This window comes from Panthera pardus, unplaced genomic scaffold (genome assembly GCF_024362965.1).
Source record: "Panthera pardus isolate Hobbes unplaced genomic scaffold, ASM2436296v1 HiC_scaffold_20, whole genome shotgun sequence".
In the NCBI taxonomy this organism is placed as follows: domain Eukaryota; kingdom Metazoa; phylum Chordata; class Mammalia; order Carnivora; family Felidae; genus Panthera; species Panthera pardus.
Window position 1 is genome coordinate 19659363 of NW_026526766.1, and position 26276 is coordinate 19685638.

Below are 26276 nucleotides of genomic sequence, written 5' to 3' on the forward strand. Positions count from 1 at the left end.
TTTTTATTTATTTTTGAGAGAGAGAGAGAAAGAGAGAGAGAGAGAGACAGAATGTGAGCAGGGCAGGGTCAGAGAGAGAGAAGGAGACAGCAGGCTCCAGGCTCTGAGCCGCCGGCATAGAGTCCAATGCGGGGCTCGAACCCACAAAGCGTGAGATCATGACCCAAGCTGAAGTCAGATGCTCCACCAACTGAGCCACCCAGGTGCCCCAAGGCGGTGTCTTTTAATATGGATATTTTACTCCTCCTGTGGGTGAAATGCTACATCCTGTTTAGATCTGTACAACTAGGCCAGGAAAAACTAGAAAATTAGGAAAAGATAAGATAGGAATAATTTGCATAAGTAGGAGTTTGTCTTCTCACAAGACATTAGAAACATTTTCAGTGGCTCATTTGTTTGTGTTTCAAAAGGTGCTAAGAAAATGTGCAGTTTGGACAACTAGCTGGAGACAAAGACATCCTGAAATGAGACCTAATCTAAGAGTTTTCAGAGAGCAGTCCTGAGGAGGTGTGCTCTTGTGGCTGAGGTAAGCAGTCTGAACAGCTATAAAAATTCTCTCCCTTCTGTTTCCAAGGCCAGAAACTAGAAGTGAAAATCAGTGGGTTAAAAAAATATGTGGATGTAGAATGTGGTCAGAAGTCTGCTGTTGGAGGCTCTCATAGAAAACACTGAAGTTAACAAGTTTGTTAGAAATGCTTACTTTCCTCTACACTGTCAAGTTCTCCAGTTTCAGATTGACAAAAGGCTGCTGGGAGTAACTCACAAAGCCTATGGGCTTGGCCTGTTTTGTTTTGTTTTGCTTTTACACTGACCAAAAAAAAAAAAAAAAAAAAATGGCTGCTGAGTACAGATTCAAATACCTCTGTATGGGTGAGTGCTTTCTTATGTTCATGGGTGCCTAAGGCCTGTTTATTTTGGGAAGCTTATTGGTACTCATTTCCACTAGAACATAGCAGAAGGAAGCTAGATCATTTTATTCCCACAAAAGGGGAGTAATAAATATTCTGTAAAAAATTGTTAGGAAGGAAGATCAGTGATAAGCAGGAACATGTCAAGGAATATTGCATATTCTGTTTTAGGAACTTTTGAAGTGCGCAGTGCCTGAGAAATCAGAAAAGCTGCTTTTGTTGTAAGGAAATGGCAATTTGAAGGTAATCTATTTCTAAATCTCAGGGGTAGTATTGTAAGCCTATCCAAGGGTCTGAGGTCTAAGTACAAAGGAAAGAGGAAATGAAAAATAGGAAACAAGAAGAACTCAATTTAGAAAAGAAATAGCCTATTCCACCGGAAGAAACACTGGACACAGTTCCTGTACTAAGCCACAGACATTTTCATGCAGGGCTATTTGAATTACCAATAGATTCCCAAGTGGAAGATCAGCTGAGTTGAGTCACATTAGATATGAAAAAATATGGTGTGCCCAGTTTGTAGAGGATAGATTGGCCTATTATTTCTTACTGCGTTTTTAATTTTATATAGCTGCTCTTCTAAGGAGAAGAAATCAATAGCTCTAGTATGACTTCATTAACTAAGCATTTCTTCAACATTCTTACCTCCATGGCTATTAAAACAAACTTGCCTAGAAAAGACAGAGTTCTCAGCACTAGGAGCTAGAATCTCAGATCAAAACAAGACATCTGGACCTCAAACCAAAGGTACAGACATATGACTCTCGGCAGTTCATGTGATTTCCAGCTATAGACAATAGCTACACAGTCTCTGGGACAGTGGGACTGTAGCAGTTAATTTCTAAACAGCCCGGGATTGGAGTAGTTAATCTCTGAGACCTAGATGCATGGAGAAGGATGTATGTCCTCCTACGCCAGGTATAGATCTATTTAATTAGAGAGAGGGAGACACAGAATACGAAGCAGGCCCCAGGCTCTGAACTGTCAGCACAGAGCTGACACGGGGCTTGAACTCACAAACTGTGACATCATGACCTGAGCCAAGTCGGATGCTTCAACTACGCCATCCAGATGCCCTCACACAGCAATCCATTTTTGAGTAATTTCTTCCATGAAAATAAAAGTACTAAGATTCATTCCCCAAAATGCTTACTGTAGCAATGTTTTAGTGGTAGCAAGACTGGGTCCAACCAATGGCCATCATTAGGAATGGTCAGATGAATTTTGGTATTTCCATTCTATGGAATATAGCTATTTAAAAATGAGTTAGTGGGGCGTCTGGGTGGCTCAGTCGGTTGAGCGTCCGACTTCGCTCGGGTCACGATCTCACGGTCCGTGAGTTCGAGCCCCGCATCAGGCTCTGTGCTGACAGCTCAGAGCCTGGAGCCTGCTTCCGATTCTGTGTCTCCCTCTCTCTCTGGCCCTCCCCCCGTTCATGCTCTGTCTCTCTCTGTCTCAAAAATAAATAAAAATGTTTAAAAAAAAAATTAAAAAAAAAATAAAAATGAGTTAGACCCCTATTTATTGATGGTGGATATAGTAGATGACATTTATGGAAAGCTTACTATGCAACAGTTCTGTGCTATATATTTTATAATTTTAAAAAATGAGAACAATTATTTCCCGCACATTATTTTATGGACAAGGAAACTGAGCACAAAGATGGTTACCAAAGATACTAGAGCTAATTAACAAGGAGTCGTGACGCAAGCCTAATCAGTTTGACTCTAGAACCTGTGTTTTCTTTAACCATACACTAGTTTACAAATTGCCCAGAGATGGAATGTAAGACAACATCTGAGTAAAAGCTAACAAGCCAAAAAAAGTACATAATGCATTTATGTGTCTGTTTCAATTTGTATGGACATGAAGAAGAGACTGAGGATGTGCAATGGGATTATTAAGATGGATTACCTTGGGGAGTCAGGTGTGGGTGGAGATAAATGGAGTGGGAGAGCTCATTACCTCTTCATTTATAACGTTTGCCCTGTTTTCCAGTTCAGAGACAGCATGTGTCTAATAGTTGTATCTCTAGCCTAAGTGATAAGGTTCTTTGTGCACCCACAATACATGCCAGAATTCATCCATCCATCCAAAGAACATTTACTGAGTTTCTGTTATGAGGCAAGCACTAAGCCAGGCTTAAGAGTACATATGTGAAAGCTATCTAGGGGGGACTCCCCCGAGTTCAAGGGGCAGACAAGTAGAGCACGTGATAAGTGTGAGGACTGCAGCAGCAGCAGCAGGAGCAGCAGCAGTAGTGGTAGTAGTGGTAGTGGTAGTCATAGGGACAGTTAACATGGGCAGGGCCAGGACTGAGGGTGGTGGTGGGAAGAATGGTAATCTTGAAACATTTCCCAAAAAAGCAGCACTAGGCAGCCTCAGTTTAGCAATCTCCTATGCTCCTACGATCTTGACTTTACTATTACTGCCTCCTTTTCTTTCATTTCATTTTCTTGCATTTCATTTCAGTTCAACTTTTGGCTCAGAGAGGCAACTAAGGTATATTTAAAAAAGCCTGGGCTTTGGAATCCGGCAGGTTTGGGTTCAAAATCCTACTCTGTAATATACCAATTGTAAAACCTTGGGCAAGGCACGCACACTTTCTCTAAGCCTCAGGTCTTAGTAAGAGTTTTACCTCTTAAAGGCTGATAAAAAAAATTAAAAAAAAATTCTTTCAATGCAGAGTAAGTGTCCTGGGAATCTATCGCTGCATTAAAAACCTTCCAAAAATCGAACAAGAGGACATAACAATTGTAAATATCTAAGCATTCAACATTAAAGCACAAAAATTCATAAACCAAAGATCAACAGACAAAGAGGGAGAAATTGAAAATAATACAATAATAGTAGGGGACTTCAACACCAACTTACATCAATGGATAGGATCATCCAGGCAGAAAATCAATAAGGAAACAGTGTCTTTGAATGATACATTAGACCAGATGGACTTAACATATAAATATAGAACATTCCACCCAAAAACAACAGAATACACATTTTTTTCAAGTGCACATGGAATATTCTCCAGGATAGATCACATCTGAGGCCATGAAACAAGTCTCAATAAATTTAAGAAGATTAAAATAATATCATGCATCTTTTCCAGCTGCAACACTATGAAACTAGAAATCAATGACAAGAAAAACACTGAAAAAAATGCCACAAACATATGGAGGCTAAACAACACACTACTAAACATCCAATGGGTAAACAAAGAAATCAGAGAGGAAATTAAAAAAATACATGGAAACAAACAAAAAGATACATGGAAACAAATGGAAAGAAAAGCAGAAAAGTCAAAAATCTTTGGAACACAGTAAAAGTAATTGTCAGAGAGCAATTTATAATGATATAGGACCACCTCAAAAGCAAGAAAAATCTCAAATAAACAACCTAAACTTAAACCTACAGGAACTAGAGAAAGATGAACAAAGGCTAAGGTTAGTAGAAGGAAGGAAATAATAACGATCAGAGAAAAAATAAATAAAATACAGACCAAAAAAACCCAAAACAAAACAAAACAAAACCTCCCACACAATAGAAAAGATCAGTGAAACCAAGAGCTGGTTCTTTGAAAAGATAAACAAGATTGATAAATCTTCAGTCAGACTCATCAAGGAAAAGAGAGGACCCAAATAAATAAAATCAGAAATAAAACAAAGGAAGCAAAAACCAATCCCAAAGAAATACAAAGGATTATCAGAGACTACTACACAGATTATATGCCACCAAACTGGACAACCTAGAAGAAATAGATGAATTCCTAGAAACATACAATCGTCCAAAACTGAATCAGGAAGAAACAGAAAATCTGAACAGACCAATTACTAGCAACAAAATTGAATCAATAATCAAAAAATTCCCCAAAACAAAAGTCCAGGACCAGATGGATTCACAGATGAATTCTAGCAAACACTTAAAGAAGATTTATTAACTAACTAGAACTTAAATAAAAATTTGAAGAGAAAAAAATTAAAAATAAATAAAGAAGAGTTAATACCTATTCTCCTCACACTATTCCAAAAAATAGAAAAGAAAGGAAAGCTTCCAAATATATTCTTTGAGCTCAGCATTACTCTGATACCAAAAGCAAACAAAGACATTAAAAACAAAACAAAACAAAACCCTACAGGTTAATATCCCTGATAAACATAAATGCAAAAGTCCTTAACAAAATACTGGCAAACCAAATTCAAAAATACAATAAAAGGATCATTCAGCATGATTAAATTGGATACATTCCAAGGACGCAAGGATGGTTCAATACTTGCAAATCAATATGATACACTGACATCATGAAAGATGCGTTAACAAAAGATTAACAACAATGACAAAATGAAGCATAAAAATATGATCATCTCAATAGATGCAGAAAAAGCATTTGACAAGATTCAACATCTGTTCATGATAAATGCTATCAACAAAGTAAATTTAGAGGGAACATACCTCAATGTAATAAAGACCATATGAAAACCCCACAGCCAAACCCATACACAATAGTGAAAAACAGAGCTTTTCCTGTAAGATCAGGAACAAGACAAGGATGCTCATTCTCACCACATTTATTCAACATAGTACTGAAATTCCTAGCCACAGCAATCAGACAACGAAATAGAAATAAAAGACACCCAAATTGGAATGGAAGACATAAAACTGTCAGTATTTGCACAATGTATTTCTATACATAGAAAATGCTAAATATTCCATCAAAATCAATTAGAATAAATGAATTCAGTAAAGTTGCAGGATACAAAATGAATATACAGAAATCAGTTGCATTTCTGAAGTAGCAGAAAGAGAAATTAAGAAAAAATTCCATTTATAATTGCACCAAAAAGAATAAAATGCCCTAAAAATAAACTTAACTGAAGAGGTGAAAGATCTGTACTCTAAAAACTATAAAACACTGAAGAAAGAAATTGAAGGCAACACAAACAAATGGAAACATATTCCACGCTCATGAATTGGAAGAATTCATATTGTTAAAATGCCCATACTACTCAAAGCAATCTGCAGATTCAATATTACTCACTCATATAAAAATACCAATAGTATTTGTTCACACAACTAGAACAAATAATATTAAAATTTGCATGGTACCACAAAAGACCCTGAATAGCCAGAGTATTCTTAAGAAAGAACAAAGCTGGAAGTATTCCAGTCCCAGATTTCAATATATACTACAAAGTTGTAATAATAAAAGCAGTATGGTACCAGCACAAAAACTGACACATAGATCAATAGAACAGAATAGAGAGCCCAGAAATAAGCCCACACTTATATGGTCAATTGATCTACAACAAAGGAGGCAAGAATATACATTGGGGGAGAACACAGTCTCTTCAATAAATGGTGCTGGGAAAACTAGAAAGATACATGCAAAAGAATGGAACTGGACCACTTTCTCACACCATACACAAAACAAACTCAAAATAGATTAAAGACCTAAATGTGAGGGGTGTCTGGGTGGCATCTAGCTTCAGCTTAGGTCACGATCTCGTGGTTCCTGGCTTCGAGCCCCACGTAGGACTCTGTGATGATAGCTTGGAGCCTGGAGACTGCTTAGAATTCTATGTCTCCCTCTCTCTCTCTCTGCCCCACCACCCCCTGCTTGCACTCTCGCTTGTTCTCTCTCTCAAAAATAAATAAATAAACATTAAAAAAATACCTATATATGAGACCTGAAACCATAAAATTCCTAGAGGAAAACATAGAGAGCAATCTCTTTGACGTCAGCCTTAGCAACATTTTTCTAGATATATCCCTGCAGGGAAGGGAAACAAAAACGAAATTAAATTATTGGGACTACACCAAAGTCTTTTACACAGCAAAGAAAACCATGAACAAAATAAAAAGGCAACCTATTGAATGGTAAAAAATATTTGCAAATGTTATATCTAATAAGGGATTAATATCTAGAATATATAAAGAACTTATACAAATCAATAATCAGAAACAAATAATTCAATTTAAAAAATGGGCAGAGGAACTAAACAGACTTTTTTCCAAAGAAGACAAGTATAGATAGCCAACAGACACATGAAAAGAGGCTCAACATCACTAATCATTAGGGAAATACAAACCAAAACCACAATGAGACATCACCTAACACCTGTCAGAATGGCTAGAATCAAAAAGACAGAAAATAACAAGTGTTGACAAGGATGTAGAGAAAAACTAACTCTTGGGCGCTGCTGACAGAAATGAACATTGGTGCAGTCACTGTGGAAAACAGTATGGAGGTTCCTCTAAAAAATTAGAAATAGAAATACCATACAATCCAGTAATTCCACTACTGGGTATTTACCCAAAAAAACAAAAATGCTAATTCAAAAAGACTAGGTACCCGTATGTTTATAGTAGCATTATTGACAGTAGCCTGGATATGGAAGCAGTCCAAGTGCACACCACAGATGAATGGATAAAAAAGACATAGAGAGGTAAATAGATAGATACATAGGTAGATAATGCGATATTACTCAGCCATAAAAAAAGTATGAGATCTTGCCATTTGCAACGATATGGATAGACCTAGAGGGTATTTTGCTAAGTGAAATAAAACAAAGACAAATACCATATAATTTCAGTTATAGTGGAATCTAAAAAACAAAACACGTAAATAAACAAAGAAGCAAAAAACAGACTCTCAAATGAAGAGAACTGGTGGTTGCCAGAGAATAGATGAGTGGGAGGATGGGTGAAATAGAGAAAGGGGATTAAGAAGTAGAAACATCCTGGGGCGCCTGGGTGGCTCAGTCGGTTAGGCGGCCGACTTCGGCTCAGGTCACGATCTCGCGGTCCGTGAGTTCGAGCCCCGCGTCGGGCTCTGTGCTGACAGCTCAGAGCCTGGAGCCTGTTTCAGATTCTGTGTCTCCCTCTCTCTCTGCCCCTCCCCTGTTCATGCTCTGTCTCTCTCTGTCTCAAAAATAAATAAACATTAAAAAAAAAATTAAAAAAAGAAGTAGAAACATCCAGTCGTAAATTAAATAAGTCATGGAGATAAAAATTACAGCATACAGAATATAGTTAATAATATTGTATTAACACTATGGTGATGGATGGTGACTACAGTTATCATGGTTAGCACTAAGTAATTATTAGAATTGTTGAATAAACATGCTGTACGACTGAAACTAATATAAGATTGTATGTTAATTATATTTCAATTAAAAAACTCCCCAAATTTAGAGATTTAAAACAACTACATAGCGCATTTTGCTTCTCACTCTGCAATACAGGCTAGGCTCGGCGGAGAGTTCATTCCTGCTCTACACGGCATCACACTAAGGCTGAAGGATCCTCTCCCTAGTTCACTCTCATGGCTGGATACTGCAATTTGGCACTGGGTCCTTTCCACATTGGTCTCTCTCTGAGGCTCCTTGGACTTTCGCACAGCATGGAGTCTAGATTCTAAGAGCAAATGTTCCAAGGGATAAGAAGTGCAAGCTAGCAATCTCTTCTGGCCTGGGCCCAGATATTACAGACTTACCCCTGCTATATTCTATTGGTCAAAGCAGTCACAGAGCCCTCCCAGATTCAAGGTAATGATTGTGTTAGGAAACTCTGAGGAATACAAGTCTGTGCAACTTATGGTCAGAGAAATTCCTGAAGCAAAAAAAAAAAAAAAAAAAAAGCAGGTCTGGCAGTAGGTAGTTGGATGATGTGAACTAAGGCGATAAAGTCAGGGGACATGGCCAGAGCAACAACAGGGCAATACTACTACCTGATCTGCTGTAGGCTGTAAGCCCCGTGAGTTACAGGAATCCTTGACTATGGAAACAAATATGTGCTCAATAAATGATTACAGAATGAATAAATGACTGAATGACTCTAAAAAATTGGCCCTAAATGTAAACAAATTCATATTTTTCATTCTCCCATTTAATTCACTAGAGTGAAATGGAAGTCCTAAAACAAAATCCCTCTCCCTCTAGTGAAATTAAAATCTGAAAGAACTTACAGTTCATTTTTCTCACCATCCTAATTTCTTATTTTGTTCACTCCCAGTTAGAGTTGCTTCACTCACATGGAGTCCTAATTCCTTTGTTTGCAGCTATGGCCTAGGACATCTTCCATTTAGATGGGTGAAGCTCTCTCAAACCCTCTAAAATTAGGTTAATGCAAACTGACTTATCTCACTGCTCTGGTTTTCTCAAGTTCATATTGATCAGCAGAACACATAAAAACATCAATGGGTGCTACACCCAAGAATACAAACGAATACCAAGTCGTGACAGTAGTTTCTATCCAAGCAAAGTTATTTCTCTAGATCCCAGCATATGGTATAATCCAGACCACAGTTGTGTTGGCAGTCAAAGAACATAGCAGAGACTTAATGTTTTCTTGGAAAAGGTGGGTAGGCAAAGAAAATGGCAGAAAGAAAATCAAAGATGTGTTTTATATTCTTCCTCTTCTAAGACCAACACCTAATTTATGAGATTATCACATTCCTTTTTAAGTTTTGAAGCAAACCTGAGTCCTAAAGGCACAGTGTTTGGGCACAAGCTTTTAAATTTCCTTTCTAGTCCTTAGAATTTTAACAATATCATTGAATTTTTTTCTCAACATCAACCTGACTAGTAACGGTTTCCATTTAAACATCTGCTTAAAACAAAAAAAACCCTCCATGCCAACCCTTACCCTGACCCCACCACAGCTGAACTCACAAGCTTGACTCATATCTATGATGTGAGCTTATGAAATGAACAAGTTGGAGCCAGCATGAGGGAATGGGCTGGTAGAGACCCCGGTGGTGAGGGGCTAAGGTAGTGAATTCCAGGACCTGAGAATGACCCACATGAATCCAAAGCTGAATTCCACAGTGATTTTCTTTTCCTTGCATCCTCTTTGAAATGAAGAGAAATGAGATTTGGAATTACCATCCTAGTGCCACCTACCCATGCCAAGCACTAAGAATTCAGATCCCAAATGTTTCACACATTAGTGTTCCCAAATCTTCAGGAATTAAATAGCTTTTACAGTTTAAAATACTGGCTACAGTAATGACTGAATAACACAACAAAGGGAAAAACAGCTCTTGTGGAAAAAAAAATTACTGTACCTACCAGTACCTAAAACACCTAAAACAGTATACTGAAGCACTCCCTATCTTGAGATGACCATCTTCTGACCCCACAAAGCACCTCTATTCCTAATAATCTGACATTAACTCAAGTGACAGTGTCAGTTCTCATAGGTACACCAGGAGACTCAGTCTCCCTAAATAGTACTTGGTCCAATTACCAGTTCTTATGTAGATATCCACATGAGCCCACACTGGATGTCAATATGTACCTGTTTGGTGAAAAAGGTCATATGCTATTATGATAATAACAATCCTGCCCTAATTATTTACCACTCACCGCTCCTCCTTGTGAGATTTCAGACCAAATATGTACAAGAAGAAATAACCAAACGGGAAACAAAATATCTCTATATTAATGGCAAAAACCATACACAACCATAAACACACCTGTGTATGGCAAGCCTGAAGGTATGTCATCATAGTTCAATATCCTTTGGTATTTCTAGAAAATACAAAACAGAGGAAATAAACTAATGGCAAAACCCAACAGAGCTGAACTCTCAACTTCATATAAGAAAAAAGGGAATATTACAGGAGAACCCTGAAATATGCCCAGCTCAGAAACTGTTTGAATTAAAAGAAATACTTGCTCATGGAAAAATTAATTAAACTCAGCAAACAGAACTAGTCCTCATAGAAACAGAGTTAATACAAAGAACAGAAGAAGAATATACTTGGTAACCTGAGAGAAATTTGATAGGATATTTTATTAAGGGGGGAAAAGGCTGCTGTGAAAACCAAGCATTCAGGAATTTGGGAAATTAAAAACATAATTCCAGAAACACAAAACTAAGCTCAATGGAAGGCTAAATAGTAGGATGGACCCTACTGAAGACAGAATTAGTGGGGTGCCTGGGAGGCTCAGTCGGTTGAGCATCTGACTTCAGCTCAGGTCGTCATGATCTCCCTGTTCATGAGTTCGAGCCCCACGTTGGGCTCTGTGTGGACAGCTCAGAGCCTGGAGTCTGCTTCAGATTGTGTGTCCCTCTCTCTCTCTGCTCCTCCCTTGCTCATGCTCTGTCTCTCTCTCTCTCTCAAGAATAAATAGAACATTTAAAAAAATTTTTTAAAAAAGACAGAATTAGTTAGCTGGAATATTAATCACCTTATTCTTGCAGAGAATACATAAAAGAGAAAAAAGAAGACAAGATAAGAGACATGGGGGCTCTAAGGTCTCAGATTCAGGACAATGGAATGAAGAAAATCGAAAAACGGAAATATCTCCCTGTGTTAAAAAAACAAAACATTGAGCATCCATTTGATTAGAATCTGCCTTACCAAATGGCGATCAAGAAAAACAATTATTAAAATACCTACCATAGTCCTAGTAAAATTTCAAGTATTAGATGAAAATACTAAATTATCCAGACACTAAAAAATTACAATAGGTCAAGAATCAGATTGACTTCAAAATTCTCATTTGAAATGCAGAACACCAGAGGGTGAAGCAATAATGTCTTTCCATTTCTGCAGGAAATTTTGCCCTAGAGTTCCGTATCACTCAAAACCAGTATTTAAGGCTGAGGGCAGAAGAAATATTTTCTATAAAACTTATCACCCATGGGGCGCCTGGGTGGCTCAGTCGGTTAAGCGGCCGACTTTGGCTCAGGTCATGATCTCGCGGTCCGTGAGTTCTAGCCCTGTGTCGGGCTCTGTGCTGACAGCTCAGAGCCTGGAGCCTGCTTCAGATTCTGTGTCTTCCTCTCTCTGACCCTCCCCAGTTCATGCTCTGTCTCTCCCTGTCTCAAAAACAAAAATAAAACGTTAAAAAAAAATTAAAAAAAAACTTATCACCCATAAAGTCCTTTATTCAGAATTGAGCAAGAATGTATTCCAGAAATAATAAGGTATAACCCAAGGAAGAGGAATATATCAAATAAAAAAACCAATAGTGAATAAAAATGATACTAAAAAATTGTTGATACTAAGTTTGAGTGGCCTAATACCAATGTTTTGACATCAATGAGAATAGAAACATAATGTAACAATAGAAGTATGATAATAACATTTGATAGAATTTGATAATTTGATAAAACTTGATCTAAAATAAATTGGTAGATTATTTCAGAAAAACATGGAACTTCTCAGAAGCAGTGTGGGGAGATTTTGAGTGCTGAGGGTAGAGTCCCAATGGGAGGAGGAGAGAGAGGTCATGGGTCCTGTAGAGTTTTGATGCTGAATGTAAGCTAACAGTTTTATTAGAAATGGATTGTTTACAACCTTTATATGAAAAATTCTGAAGTCTGGAATGCATTTATCCAATACACTTGCAGATAAGAGACTGTGGACCTCGTAGCCATTTAGCAGAAGGTGTGGCACAGAGCTTTTGCTCTCACAGTGAGTAAGCGCTACATTCTGGATAATATTGCAATGTGCTAACGCAGTAGAGTACTTAAACTGAACAAGAAGAAGCTATGCAAAAGAAAAGGGAAAGATGTATTGTTTGAAAGACCACTAGATTGGTCTTTCTCAAAATGCAGTCTGGGGACCACCTGCATCAGATGCTCTGAAATGCCTATCACAGATTCGGGGGCCATATGGCAAATGTTCTAAGTAAGTTTCTGTGGGTGAGGCCTGGAACCTGATATTCATCTCCCTTAGAACTCCAAAAGTTCTTTAGCTGTATCTCCTCTAGCATTTTGCCTCTCTGCTTTGTGCTTTGTGTATGCACTTATCTCCTCCCCATTATAAGATTCGAAGGTTATGAAGGCAGAGACTGTCCTTGAAAACCCTGCAGTACACAGCACACTGCCTTTCATAGAGATATGCACTGACATATTCAATTGTGTTTATGCTTCTCCACAATATTATTATCTGTTAGAGTGTAAGATGAGTTGATTTGCTCAAACAGAACCCTGTGCAAAAAGTTGTTTTAATAAATGTTTGAGAACAAAACTGTTTTGTGCCCTTTTTGTTAAAAAAAAGAGAGAAAGAGACAGATTATGGAAAATACTCCCTCACCATGATCCTTCTCCATTAGAAGGATTTTAATATGTATGCATACATAAACCTAATGCATCATTACAACAAAAATAAATAGCATCACATCTATAAAAGTAGATGCAAAATATATACAGAAGACTTATCATTTTTTAAAAAATAAGCAGGAAAGTGTTCTCTACAAGAAATCTCCTACCCTGGCCTTGCTATCATCCTCCTCTCTTACAGCTAATGCCAACAGCTGAAAGGATACAGCTGGAGCTTCCTCTAAGGTCCCTAACCCAAGAAAAGATGAAGGGAATAGAGAGGTAAATAACTACCTACACAGCATTTCATACTAATCCACCCCTGCACCCTTTCTTTTGTCTCTAAGATATTTCATCAAGGTGTTAAATATGAAAACGGCTAACCTTGTATCATACCAGGACAAATAGTAGAGAATTACATAAGACACACAAAAGCATACGATAAAAATACAATTTTCTTCATTATATTGGGAGATGTTAACATGCACATAAAAACAAATACATTTCATTATTTGTTTTGAACGTTAACTTTCACTAGTATTTAATGTAAGTTTCCTTTACTGTTATGTCTGATAAAACAAAGGCTCTGAGGTGCCAATCTGGCTTGTGTCCTTCTGAGAAAAGAGTTCAGGAACAGTGTTACAGCACATTCTCCCATAAAAATAGCCCTGAGAATGTTTACGATTAGGCCTCCTGGAATAGATAATTTCCATTTCTACTCTTGACATTTATTCCTAAAATATCAGTGGTGAGGAGGTGGGGGGGGGGCAGTGCTGGTACATAAACCATCTCTGGGCTTATGCTATTGATTTTGAAACTTTGAATATGAGATGGTTTGGAAAGTCCCATCTCCACCTGTGATCTGAAGACATACAGAATAAGCTAATAAGTATCATGCGTGAATTTCCAATACTGTGAAAAGGAGAGGCCACATCAACGGGATAGAGCACAGAGAGGAAAACAGTCTCGTGGGAGTGATTCTGAGACTCATTAATGTACCTTATCATTGATTCGGCAATAGAACCAGCAGGAGTCATCCTAGCCTCCCATTGGGAAGCAAATCATTATTCACTGGGAAAGGTAATTCAAATGTAGCTCTTATAGAAAGCAAATTAGCATATGTAAATCATACTATCCAATAAAAAAAAAAAAATACCCTGGGAACAAAGGAAATAAAGTGTAGAATAAAAGAATGTAAGCTATAGCAAGGTACATTTCTCTATTTCCCTAGTTTTCACCTCCTGATTCCTAAATTACCTCTGAACTAAAGAAGAGAAGTGACAAGAATCATAAGTCAAAATAATACAAAATGAAGCCCTGTTCATGTTTGCAAATACATAAAATACATCGTATTACAAAGAATTCCAATAACATTGAAATACAGTTGTCAAAATACAAAATAATATGTTTTGGTAATTAATGTGCTGCTTTATTAATAAATAACAATATCTGGCAGCTGGTCTGCTAACTACCATAATTTTATAGTAAGTTGTATTACATGATGTCTGCAACAACTGCGATGGGATGTGCATGGATGGTTCACCATCCCATCAAAACCACAATGAGATATCACCTTTTAGAATGGCTATTATCAAAAAAGACAACAAATAAAAAGTGTGGGCAAGAATGTGGAGAAAAGGGAACCCTCGCTTACTGTTGGTAGGAATGCAAAATGGTGCAGATGCTATGGAAAACAGTACAGAGGTTCCTCAAAAAATTAAAAATAGAACTACCATAAAATCTAGCAATGACACTTCTGGATATCTATCCAAAGGAAAAAAAAAACACTAATTTGAAAAAGATATATGCAGCCCCATATTAACTGCAGCATTATTTACAATAGCCAAGATAGGGAAACATTCTAAGTGTCCATTGATAGATGAATGGAAAAAGAAGATACGGTATGTATATATATATATAATGGAATACTTTATGTCAGCCATGAACAGAATAAGATCTTGCCATTTGCAACAACATGGATGGGCCTAGAGGGTATTATGCTAAGTGAAATAATTCAGGCAGAGAAAGACATATACCATATGATTTCACTTATATGTGGAATCCAAAAAAAAAAACAACAAGACAAACAAATAAGTAAAACAAAACAGAAAGACACTCATATATAGAGAAAAGTCTGGTGGTTGCCAGAGGGGAGGAGGGTAGGAAGATGGGTGAAATAGGGGAAGGGGATTAAAAAGTACAAACTTCCAATTAGAAGGGCGCCCGGGTCACTTAGTCAGTTAAGCATACAACTCTTGATTTCAGGTCAGGTCATGATCTCACAGTTTGCGAGTTCAAGCCCTGTGTCGGGCTCCTTGCTGATAGCACAGCACAGAGCCTGCTTGGGATTCTCTCACTTTCTGCCCCTCCTCCACTTGCTCCTCTCTCTCTCTCTCTTAAAATAAATAAATAAATAAATATTTTTTTTAAACTTCCAGTTATAAAATAAATAAGGGGCTCCTGGCTGGCTCAGTTGGAAGGGCATGTGACTCTTGAACTCAGGGTTGTGGGTTTGAGCTCCACGTTGGGTGTAGAGACTAGTAAAAATAAATAAATAAACATTTTAAAAATTAAAAAAATTAAAAAATATTTAAAATAAAATAAACAAGACACAGGGGTACAATGTACAGCACAGAAAATATAGTTAATAATATTGTAACAACTTTGAATAGAGAGGATAGTCAGTTTACCATGGTGATTGCATCACAGTCTACATAAATCTTGAATTTATGTGTTGTACACTTGAATCTAATACAATATTGTATGTCAACTACACTTCAATAATTTAAAAAATCTTTATCCTGAGCCCCCTGACCCATTTCTTCCACCATCAGTATAAGAACTAGCATGTTTGTTTTGATGCGTGAGAAGCATTGAGAAGGCCCCTGATCTTTCCAGTGTTTCCCTCCAGGGTGTCTTAGGATGGGGACAAGTCCTTGTGATTATGGAGCTCTCGAGGGTTACAATCTTGAGACCTCTCATAAAATAAACCTCAAGACTCTTTCAATCCCCTTCCCATTGTTCAGGGCCAACCTAAAGGTTGCCACTGAATTTAAACACCCTTGCAACTTGCATTAGAGAACACCAGGGGACTGGTGTTTGGACTTACACAGCGGTTTCACTTGCAATGACTCTTAACACCCGGAAAGCAAACTGGAGTCTCCTATGCCAGCCTTGGGAAAGCGTGGGACTGGGGGAGCGGTGAGGCTCTCCTTGTAAGGATACCCCTATCTGACATATTTGCTTGTTGGAGATAGGATTGCAAGTCACTGGGGCGTGCCTATACCACTTCCAGGGACTTGGGTCTGTCTTGTGCCTGGAGTCTTAAGTGTATTATTACATCTTCCTCTTGGAAGGTTGCAGTCATTGTCTGCTTTTCTTCTTCAGCCCTGATTACCTCTCACTAATCACAGGAATTCAGGCCACTCCAGGGGTTTCTGGTGAAATCTAATAATTCCAGCATATAATTTTCTCCCATTCAGGTCTAATCTTATTTCTTCAAGCTGGGCTCCCTTATTCTTCATCATGAATGGCCAGTTGTAGACATCCCTCCAGCATGAGCTAGTAATTAGATTTCTCCCTTTTGTGTGGATGCACAGTTGTGATAATAACTGATTCCCAGTGGGTTCTACGACCCATTCTGCAAGGCCAACCAACCGAGAATATAGAAAGAATCTGGAGAGCAAATCCATGACAAATGCCTGGAGCCGTGGCTCTCAAACTCGGCTGCATGTTCCAATCACTGAAGAAGCCTTTGAAAAACGCGGAGTACAGAACACACCCCATACCAAGTAAATCAGAATATTTGGAGTAGGACCCAGGCATCATTACATTATTATCACAGCTATGAAAAAAAAAATGTAGACAATTCAATAAAATTATTACCTTGCTACCTCTTTGGGCGGGAAGACCATGCATTACTATTTTGCATTTTCTAATTTTCTTTGCAATTTTAGCTTTTTGTTTCACTATGTATGGCTTTTGTGATAGGTAAATGTGGATAGGTAATCCACTTTTGCTTTAATAAAACCAACATTTAAATAGTAATGGAAAGGCCTTATAGCTTATGGAAAGACAAAAAAGAAAAATCCCCTTGCTCTGAGAAGCACTGGGTAAGATGATGAGTAGAAACAGCAGGAGAAATGAAAACAAGCTTGTGTTCCTCTCACTTCTGGGGAAGACTTGAGCTTTCCAGTAAAGTACATGACATGATAACTCTCCAGTTCTCACTCTGGAGTTCATGAAGTTGATGAGCTTTGGTCAATCCTGCAACCTCCTGAATTGTGTGAGAAGTACTGAGTTTCCATGAATATTTTTCTGGTAAAAGGCTTGACTGAATTAAGCATAATCTCAAGGAGATTCATGACCCGACTGCCTCAGATCCTCACTGTTTGAAAGTGTGAGTATCACCTGCATGGGAAACAGTAGGGATTTTTGTTAAGATGCAGGTTCCAAGTTCCACTCCCGGCCCAATGATTGAGAAATTTTCAAATAAAAAACAGGTACTCTTTTATTATAAGTGAGACCCAATTATTCCATGGGTCATACTAAAATAAAATAAAATAAAATAAAATAAAATAAAATAAAATAAAATAAAATAAAATAATTCCATCAGTGTTACCTACAACCAGATGGATGAATCTGAAAAGCATTGGGCTACATGAAAGAAGCCAGACACAAAAAGCTACATATTGTATGATTCCACTTACACTGTGTTGTTTCTAGAGGTAAGCTTACAAAGACTGAAATCTGATCAGTGGTTGTCAGGGGTGGAGGGTAAGTGAGGGATTGACTAAAAGGGAGCACAGTGGAACTTTGGGGGGTGATGAAACTATTCTGTACCTTGAGTGTGGTAGTAGTTACATGATGTATATGTGTAAAAATTTATAGAACTGTATACCTAAAATGGGTGAATTTTATTATGTGTAAATTACACTTCAATAAACCTGACTTTTAAAAAAATTCATTGTTCATCTGAATTTCACATATAACTGGTCTTCCTGTATTTTTATTTTCTAGATCTGGCAACCCTATCTTGTATTGTGAAATTGACTCCTTTTTTTAAAATGAACCTTTAGTGATTCTTAGGCACACCATCCACAGATGTTTCATAACCAATGCTAGAGCTCTTTTGTAAACTTCATACTATACCTACTACCAGTCATTGGACAAGTGAGATTATATCACTTGTTCACTAGGGCCTGGGACAGCTCTGATCCCTGCCTACAGTGGATTTTTACAGTTACTGGAAACAACCATGTGCTTTATACCATAGGCTGCCCAGTTTTGCAAGGTACAGTGGGTAGCAGGAAGAAATTTTGTTTTGATCATTCCAGCCTGGCAATTTCTGACAGCCCCGGTGCCTCTTTGTGGGCTAAAACCAGGAAACCTGGTTGAAAAATTGCTAATGAAGAAGGAATAAGACCGTGTTTTCCTTTCTGTTTCAGAAAGGGATCTGACTGCAGACTCATTAACCGCCGTTTTGTTAAGGGAACATTGCCACCTAGCAACAGAATCAAGACTCCAGACAAAGAACTGACTCTGGCTACACATTTTCAAGTGCACAGATTTGCAAGTTCAGGTTTTGATTACTTTCCACTTATCATTCAGGGTCTGTAAGCCTTCCATGGAATGCAGGGACAAAAAGTCATTTACCAGTAAAGCCCAAGTTTGTGAAAAGTAGAAAGGATCTCTAAAAAAGGAGAGTAATATAAATAAGAATGGATTATTCCCTTTAGTATGCACTGGTAAGTATGAGAATAAAACAAACAAAACTAAATAGACTTTGTTGCAAGAAACTTTTCTGCCAGGAGCTATGTAGATGAAATTCATATTTATTTTGCAATTCATAAAATGTCCAAGTCCCTGGCATATACAAAAGGATGGATAAAAATTACCAAACTAGAATCTCACATATAAAAACAGCATGGCTTGGAAGCATTAAGCTTTGGCTCCCACTTGAGATTCCAGGACCAATTAAGTGCTCCCCCAAAACCTAGCTAATCCTATAGCTTTCAAACTCAAAATTCACAGCAAAATTCACAAAGTCTCATGTCACGTGTGTTTCAAATAGAAATGATAAATCTTTCCATCAGAAAACAGAGATTGACTAAAAAGGAGCACAGAGTGTTAGAATTTCCCAAGCATTTGATGTAGGCCTTCCCCCCACCCCACCCCCACCTCTTTTTTACAAGGGGACTGAAGCTAGTGAAAAAAAGAAAACTCTTTTCAACTTGTCAATTTAATAGTTACTCTTGGCTTAGTGCCACCAATCTTAATAAATATATCCTTGTGAGTTGTAGCAACAAAAACTATATTGCTGTAATAAATATTTACTGTCCCTTATTTGATCCTAAAGAATTGTGATTTCAAAGTAGTATAGTCTTACAGTTGGTTACTGACTATGGATATGTCCTACAAATTTGTACAACATCCAACAAGATTATTTTGCATAGAAAAAAAAACTTTAAACATTTCATCTTTCAATCAAAATAATCACTTTTTTCTTATTGAATACTTACAATGGGCCAGATATTGAGCTACAAGCTTATATAAAAGAGGTGGATATCATTATGCCCATTTTACAGATGAGGACACTAAAGCTTGAAGAGTTTAAAGTAATTTGGCTCAAATCACACAACCAGTTAAGTGTCAGAGCTACGCTTCTATGCCACTGATTATAACTCCAGAGAGTGGGACAGATGCCTCACTAGCAAAGTCAGTAATGAAAACTTTAAACACGTGGCTGCATTTTATTTAAGCCAGGCTGAAACAGATAATGTCTATCTACCTAGTCAACCTGCTTCACCTGTGTCCTGAGAGAAGGTTGTTGAACCCAAAATAAACCCACAGCCAGATCCCAAGGCCACATCCTCATTACAGAGTTTCATCTTAGCACAGAAGACTCAGATGCTTCAGGTAGGGCCGTGGACATTGGATGATGTTCCAGTAATCCACCTAAAACTTAATGGATTAACAACAACAACAACAAAAACTTAACGTATTAAAAGACCAACGACATCTATTTTGCTCATGAATCTGCAGTTTGGACAGGGATCAGCACAGACAGTTCATCTCAGTAAGAGCTAGCACAGCTCAGAGCCTGGAATTAGAGTCATCTGAAGGCCTTTTCAGTTTACATGACTGGTGATTTTATAATTGGAATCTTAGCCAGGGCTGTTGGCCAGAACACCCAAATGTGGCCTCTTCTTGTGTCTGGGGCTTCCCTCACAAAATGGTAGTTGGTGAGTAGTTACAAAGGTGAGTACCCTTAGAGAGAAAAATCCAGACAGAGGTTGGATTGCCTCTCATAACTTAAACTTGGAAATGACTTAACCTCACTCTTGTGGGTTGAACTGTGTCCCCTCAAAAGACATGTTTAAGTTCTAACCCCCCAGTACCTATGAATGTGTACCATTTTCTTTAAAAATTGGGTCTTACTCATATTAAGATGGGGCCATATTGGATTAGGGTAAGCCCTCATCCAATGACTGGTGTCTTAGAAAAAGAAGAAAATTTGGACATGGACACACACAAGGAAGAATGCCATGTGACAATGGAAGCAGAGATTGGAATGATGCATCCGCAAATCAAGAATGCCAAGGTTTTCTGGCAATTACCAGAAGCTAGGAAAGGGACTTGGAACAGACTTTCCCTCAGAGCTCTCCAAAAGGAATGAATCTCAATGATGTCTTGATTTCAGAATTCTATGCTTGAGAACTGTAAGAGGATACATTTCTGTTGTTTAATTCACCCAGATACTTTGCTGTGGCAGCCCTAAGAAAGGGATTCACTGGTGTCTGCTGCATTCTACTCACTGAGACAGCTAGGAAGGCCCACCCAGCTTTAAGGGAAAGGTGAAGAGACTCCAACTTTCGGTAGAGGCTAGCGTATGTGTATATGTTATGTATATATATGTATGTCATATTATATACATATGCACATATATTTGTGTATATATGTACATGTATGTATATGTGCATGTGTGTATGTGTACACACACACCTGAATATAAATATATGTATATTCTTAAAGGCAACAAGAGCAGAAAACATTTTCCATTTTCATTTATTCCCACAACATTTATTTATTGTTATTGTTTTTTAATATAATTTATTGTCAAGTTAGCTAAATACAGTGTATACAGTGTGCTCTTGACTTTGGGAGTAGATTCCCATGATTCATCACTTAGTTACAACCCCCAGTGCTCATCCCAACAAGTGCCCTCCTCAATGCCCATCACCTGCTTTCCCCTCTCCCCTGCCTTAACCCCATCAACCCTCAGTTTGTTCTCTGTATTTAAGAGTCTCTTATTATTTGCCTTCCCTCTCTGTTTGAAATTATTTTTCCCCCTCCTTTCCCCCATGGTCTTCTGTTAAGTTTCTCAAATTCCACATATGAGCAAAAACATATGATATCTGTCTTTCTCTGACTGACTTATTTCATTTAGCATATTACCCTCCAGTTCTATCCACGTTGCTGCAAATGACATGATTTCATTCTTAGTGCTAAGTGGTATTACATTGTATATATAAACCACATCTTTTTTATCCATTCATCAGTTGATGGACGTTTGGGCTCTTTCCATAATTTGGCTATTGTTGATAAAGAGAGCTGTGAATGGACTTCACTATATGGTTTGAAATAAAACAAGTGACAATCTAGGGCATTCATCCACATGCCCATGCTAATTTAAAGAACTTTGTGGTCCAAGAAGCTGGGCTCTTAGAATGTTGTGTGCTCTTCACTCCGAAGGGGCAGCCAATTCATGCATTTTGGCTGCCCTGACATAAGATGTGGGGTGTGAGATATGGTGATATATAACCCCAGGGAGCCCATTCCCTTTGTGTCTAATGTCAGTGACAACTGCTAAGGAACAACTCTGTGGTTTCAGTCCAACTCTGAACTGAAAACTGCTAAGGAACTCTTTGTGCTCTCAGTCCAACTCTGAACAAACTGAATGATGGCCTTTAGGTTATACCAGCTATGAGCCCTGGAAGAGGGCACAAAGAAGTTGAAAATGTTTCCTAGTGTGAGTGTCCTCATCTCCCTATCGATGAGCTTTAATACTTTTATGTTTTTCCACACGGGCAAGAGTTGGGGAAGGGGAGGGAGGGAAACAGAATTGCCGAAGCAGAGCAAGACTGAGACATTTCCCCACAAACATTTCCCGCTGTCCATTTGAGACTCTCTGATACTAGCCTTCTGGTATAGAAATCCTGTCTGATTGTTTTTATCAGAGATAAAAAGCATGTACAGAGATACTCAAATAAACAGGATCCAGGAATTACTTTTATGTAACAAAAGGCCAGTCTCTGAAAACTTTAAAACTATGAACTCTCCTTTGATGAGAAGTTCTTGAGTCCCAAATACATGAAAGAGATCACTGGCATGGGAGACTCATGTCCTGAGTCTTTTAGTTCTGCCTTTTCCACCTAATGGGTCGCGGAAAATCTTAGAACTTCAAGTTGGAAAACTCAAACACAATGAAAGGTATGCAGTATTGTTCAAAAAATTATTAAAATAATGAATTAATTTCTCAGATTCTAGGCTGTACATGCTCTCTAAGACTGCCCCACTTGATAGGAGTTAAAGGTTGCTAGGGCAGGTGGAGAGCCTGGAGGAGCCAGGTGAGCCCTACGGCCCCTGAATTTTCAACCCTTCTGGGAGTAAAAGACAATACTGGTACAAAGGGTGGCTCTGGCGGCTTCTTTCATCACATATTCATGAAGAACCCCCATACCTCCTTTGCCTTTTTCTTTGTGGTCTTGCCCTCTTTGGAGTCTTTGAGAGCAGTTGTTCCACTCAGTCCTTGAAGAAAGCTGTGTCCCATATGACATAGATGAGGAAACAGTGCCTTCAGACACTCTGACTTAAGGCCGAATAGGGATCCAGAGTGATCCCAGCACCACTGAACGCTGAGCACAAGAAACAAGGACCACATCAGCAAAGGGGCCCTGGAGAACACCTATTTTGGCAACTTCAAGTTCATAAAGACTCACAAGGTGGAAACCAACCCTGATGAGCTAACCGTTCACATCAAGGACAAGATCTGGTGAACTGTCATCCTGCATGGCTGGAAAAAAAAATAACATTCCCAAGAAAGGGCAATGCCTGCCATGACAACATCCATGCTTGAAGACATTATCTTGTGCTCACATATAAAGCCATTCACATCCCTGCTGGGATGGCACCCAAGTGCTGCACACTCACCTGATCAGGCGCAAAGTCCTGTGGCCTGGATCAGGCTGGGGGTGGGTGGAGAAGAGGGCAGGAGAAGGCAGATGAGAGCCAGGGATAAGTAGGAAGGAGGAATTCCATCTCACCCGCTTCCTCATACTTTCACCTTTTCATTCTTTATGACTCAAACATCCATCAAGCTTACCCTCACCCTCTGTCTCATTTTCCCCCAAGTTCCTTCATGGGCGGCTGTACCATGAACACTCCCATCACAAATGAACAGACGATGCCTTTGTCCTGCATGAAGTCACCAAGCCAGGCATGATGGAGAGATTGTGTGAGGAAGTCCTCGTCTTTGAGAAGATACCCAGACAGCAGGGGACCTAGGTTGAGTTCAGATGGGTTTCCAGACAGCTCAACACTCTAGACACAACAGAACCTCCTTCTAGGCCTTGCCCCAGCTTTCCCAGCCACAGTCAGAGCAACATTCACACTACAACACACACCCTACCCAAGGCCCACTCTGTTCACTGGACAGTGGCTACATTTGCTAGAACACAGAAACAGGGACAAGTTTTCAACAAAATGTCCTTGTACCTGAGCCCCTTCAGTGCTGTTGTTGCATGGTTATCAAGGGTGGGCAGTCAGGTGAGCTGGACCCGGCCGGGAGGCAGTATTCATCATGTTCACGGCTTTGAATCCGGTTTTTGTCTGGAACAGGAAAGTGACCTGAGTGTTACTTGTAGACACAAATATTTCTTGCCCAACCCTGGAATGTCCCCTTCCTCTCCCTACTCTGCCAAGACTTTCCTCTGCCCTCATCCTCCAGCATCCTCCTGTTGAGGAAGGCAAGAGAGGAGACAGGAGGCTACCCCCTCAGCTCACCTGGGCTACAGTTCCCAACTACAGACGACTGAGGTAACTACACATATTTCACCTACCTGTGTCATTACTAGATGCTGGGGACTCACAAGGGTTGACACAGAGGGGAAGCAGTCACTGACGAACCCCTTTTCAGGGGGACAGGGGTTGGGCAGGAGGTAAACGAGGCTCAGAGATGACTCCTTAACAGCGCTGCACCTACAGGGGCTGTGAGGCCTACAGCTTCCTTCAGATATTACACTGCGGAAATCTAGCACCATATTGTTCCTTTGCTTTGATTTCCTCAATCCTCTTGCTAGTTTTAACAGATCATCTACAATTAGGACACCCAAACCTTTCCTTTCCACATAAGTTGAAACCTCTTTTGCGTGCCTGTCTTCTCCCACAAAATCAGCCATCCTCCAAAGAACTCACCCTTCCAAACACACCTTCTCTCCTCTCTCTTCAGTGTAAAATGATTCTTAGCAAATTCCCCCACACATGCCAATATCTCTGGCTTTGGCATTTATGGCCTCATTGTGGCCCTAAAAAATCCAAAGGCTCCAGGACCCCATATATCACATGTTCTTCACAGGTTAAACACAGCTAAGCTTTAGAAAGAACATTTTCACTTGAGAATAAAGGACTATAGGAATGGTCCATCACCTGTATTTCTCAAATATGTCAATATCCTGAAACACAGAGAAAGGCTGGGGATTTTTAAACCTGGAGAAACCACAGAGACATTATATTTAAATACCTGTGTAATCTTTGCTGGATCCAGAACCTGAGGAAAAACAATGCTATAAAGGACATTACTAGAATGAATTGAAAGAAACGACATTAGTAGAAAGAATTGAAATATACATAGTAGATTAAATAAAATTTGTATTAATGTTAGATTTCCTAAAGTTGATAAGCTGGTAAGTCAGCCACTCAACCGACTGAGCCACCGAGGAGCCCCAAGCGTCCAATTCTTGATTTCTGCTCAGGTCACGATCTTGGGGTCATGGGATTGAGCCCCAAATTGGGCTCAGCACTGAGCGTGAAGCCCGAATCAGATTCTCTTTCTCTCTCTCTCTCTGCCCCCTCCCCATCTTGGGGAGGAAAAAAAATTAAACAGAAAGGAAGGAAGGAAAGAAGGAAGGAAGGAAGGATGGGAGGGAGGGAGAAGTCTATCTTGGAAACACATTCTGAAAGACTCAGGGAAAGGGACCATGACATATGCAACTTATTGTCAAATATTCAGGAAAGAGATTAATATAGGGACACAGTAATGGGATAACATTTTTTAAAATACAGAAATTCATGCAACTTTTTTGTTTTATTTCTTTTAACATTTATTTGTTTTTGAGAGAGAGAGAGAGAGAGAGAGAGAGAGAGAGAGAGAGAGGCAGAGAGAGAGGGAGACGCACAATCTGAAGCAGGCTCCAGGCTCTGAGCTGTCAGCACAGAGCCCCACGCAGGGCTCGAACTCACGAACCACGAGATCATGACCTGAGCTGAAGCTGGATGCTTAACCTACTGAGCGACCCAGGTGCCCCTCCAAATAAAATGTTTTAAAATACTGCCCACAAAGCACCAGATGACTCAGGCCTTAGAGATGCCAAATAAGAAATAAGTGGGAATGAAGGAGGCTATAAATAAGGGACTAGTTACAGATCTGGGTAATTAGATGCACCCTCCCCCCCTTCCTTAACTGAAGGGCTTCTACCCATCACTGAACAGCAAAATTGGTTTCCTTCTACCTCCTCCCCATCCTTGCACCCTGCCTCAAGCAGAGTGGACGGTTGGTAATTTATCACTGGAAAAGTGGAACTCAACAGGCTTTGAGCTCAGGGATCCAAGTAAAGCAGAGTATGCGGTGAGGTGCAGGGATTACCTGAAAGTGCCTTCAGAATGGGAGTTCCCCTCTTGGCACATACCTCAAGCACCCAATATTGCTTTAAAAACTCCAGCAACCAAGACAGTTACAGAAACCAAGACAGGAGATCAGTGGGCCTTACCCATGAACATTTTAAATTCCAGAGAAAAGCCCTCCAGATACAGGTATCTGAGCGTCCAGTCCCCAAAAGAAGCTTTCTACCCAACTCCTCTGGAGTAAATTACACATTGGTGCGCAGAGTCTCCATATACCTAAGGTCTTATTCTAAAGATGGGAAGAAATCCAAAGTTCACTGTACACTTGAGAAAAGCCTAAAACATGGAAGACACAGACTTGAAAATTGGAAAATTGTTCATAGGTAGGACAGAAGACAATGTTTAAAGAAATGC

The 26276-nt window shown here is 39.1% G+C and overlaps 1 long non-coding RNA gene across 1 annotated transcript in view; it reads right to left on the minus strand.

Moving 5' to 3' along the window:
• Positions 1-26276, minus strand: part of LOC128778565 (uncharacterized) — an 87101-nt gene that overhangs the window by 46400 nt on the left and 14425 nt on the right. Inside the window, exon 2 of the long non-coding RNA XR_008424156.1 lies at positions 23739-23852. This is a non-coding gene — a long non-coding RNA (uncharacterized LOC128778565). The remainder of the gene's footprint in view (positions 1-23738; positions 23853-26276) is intronic.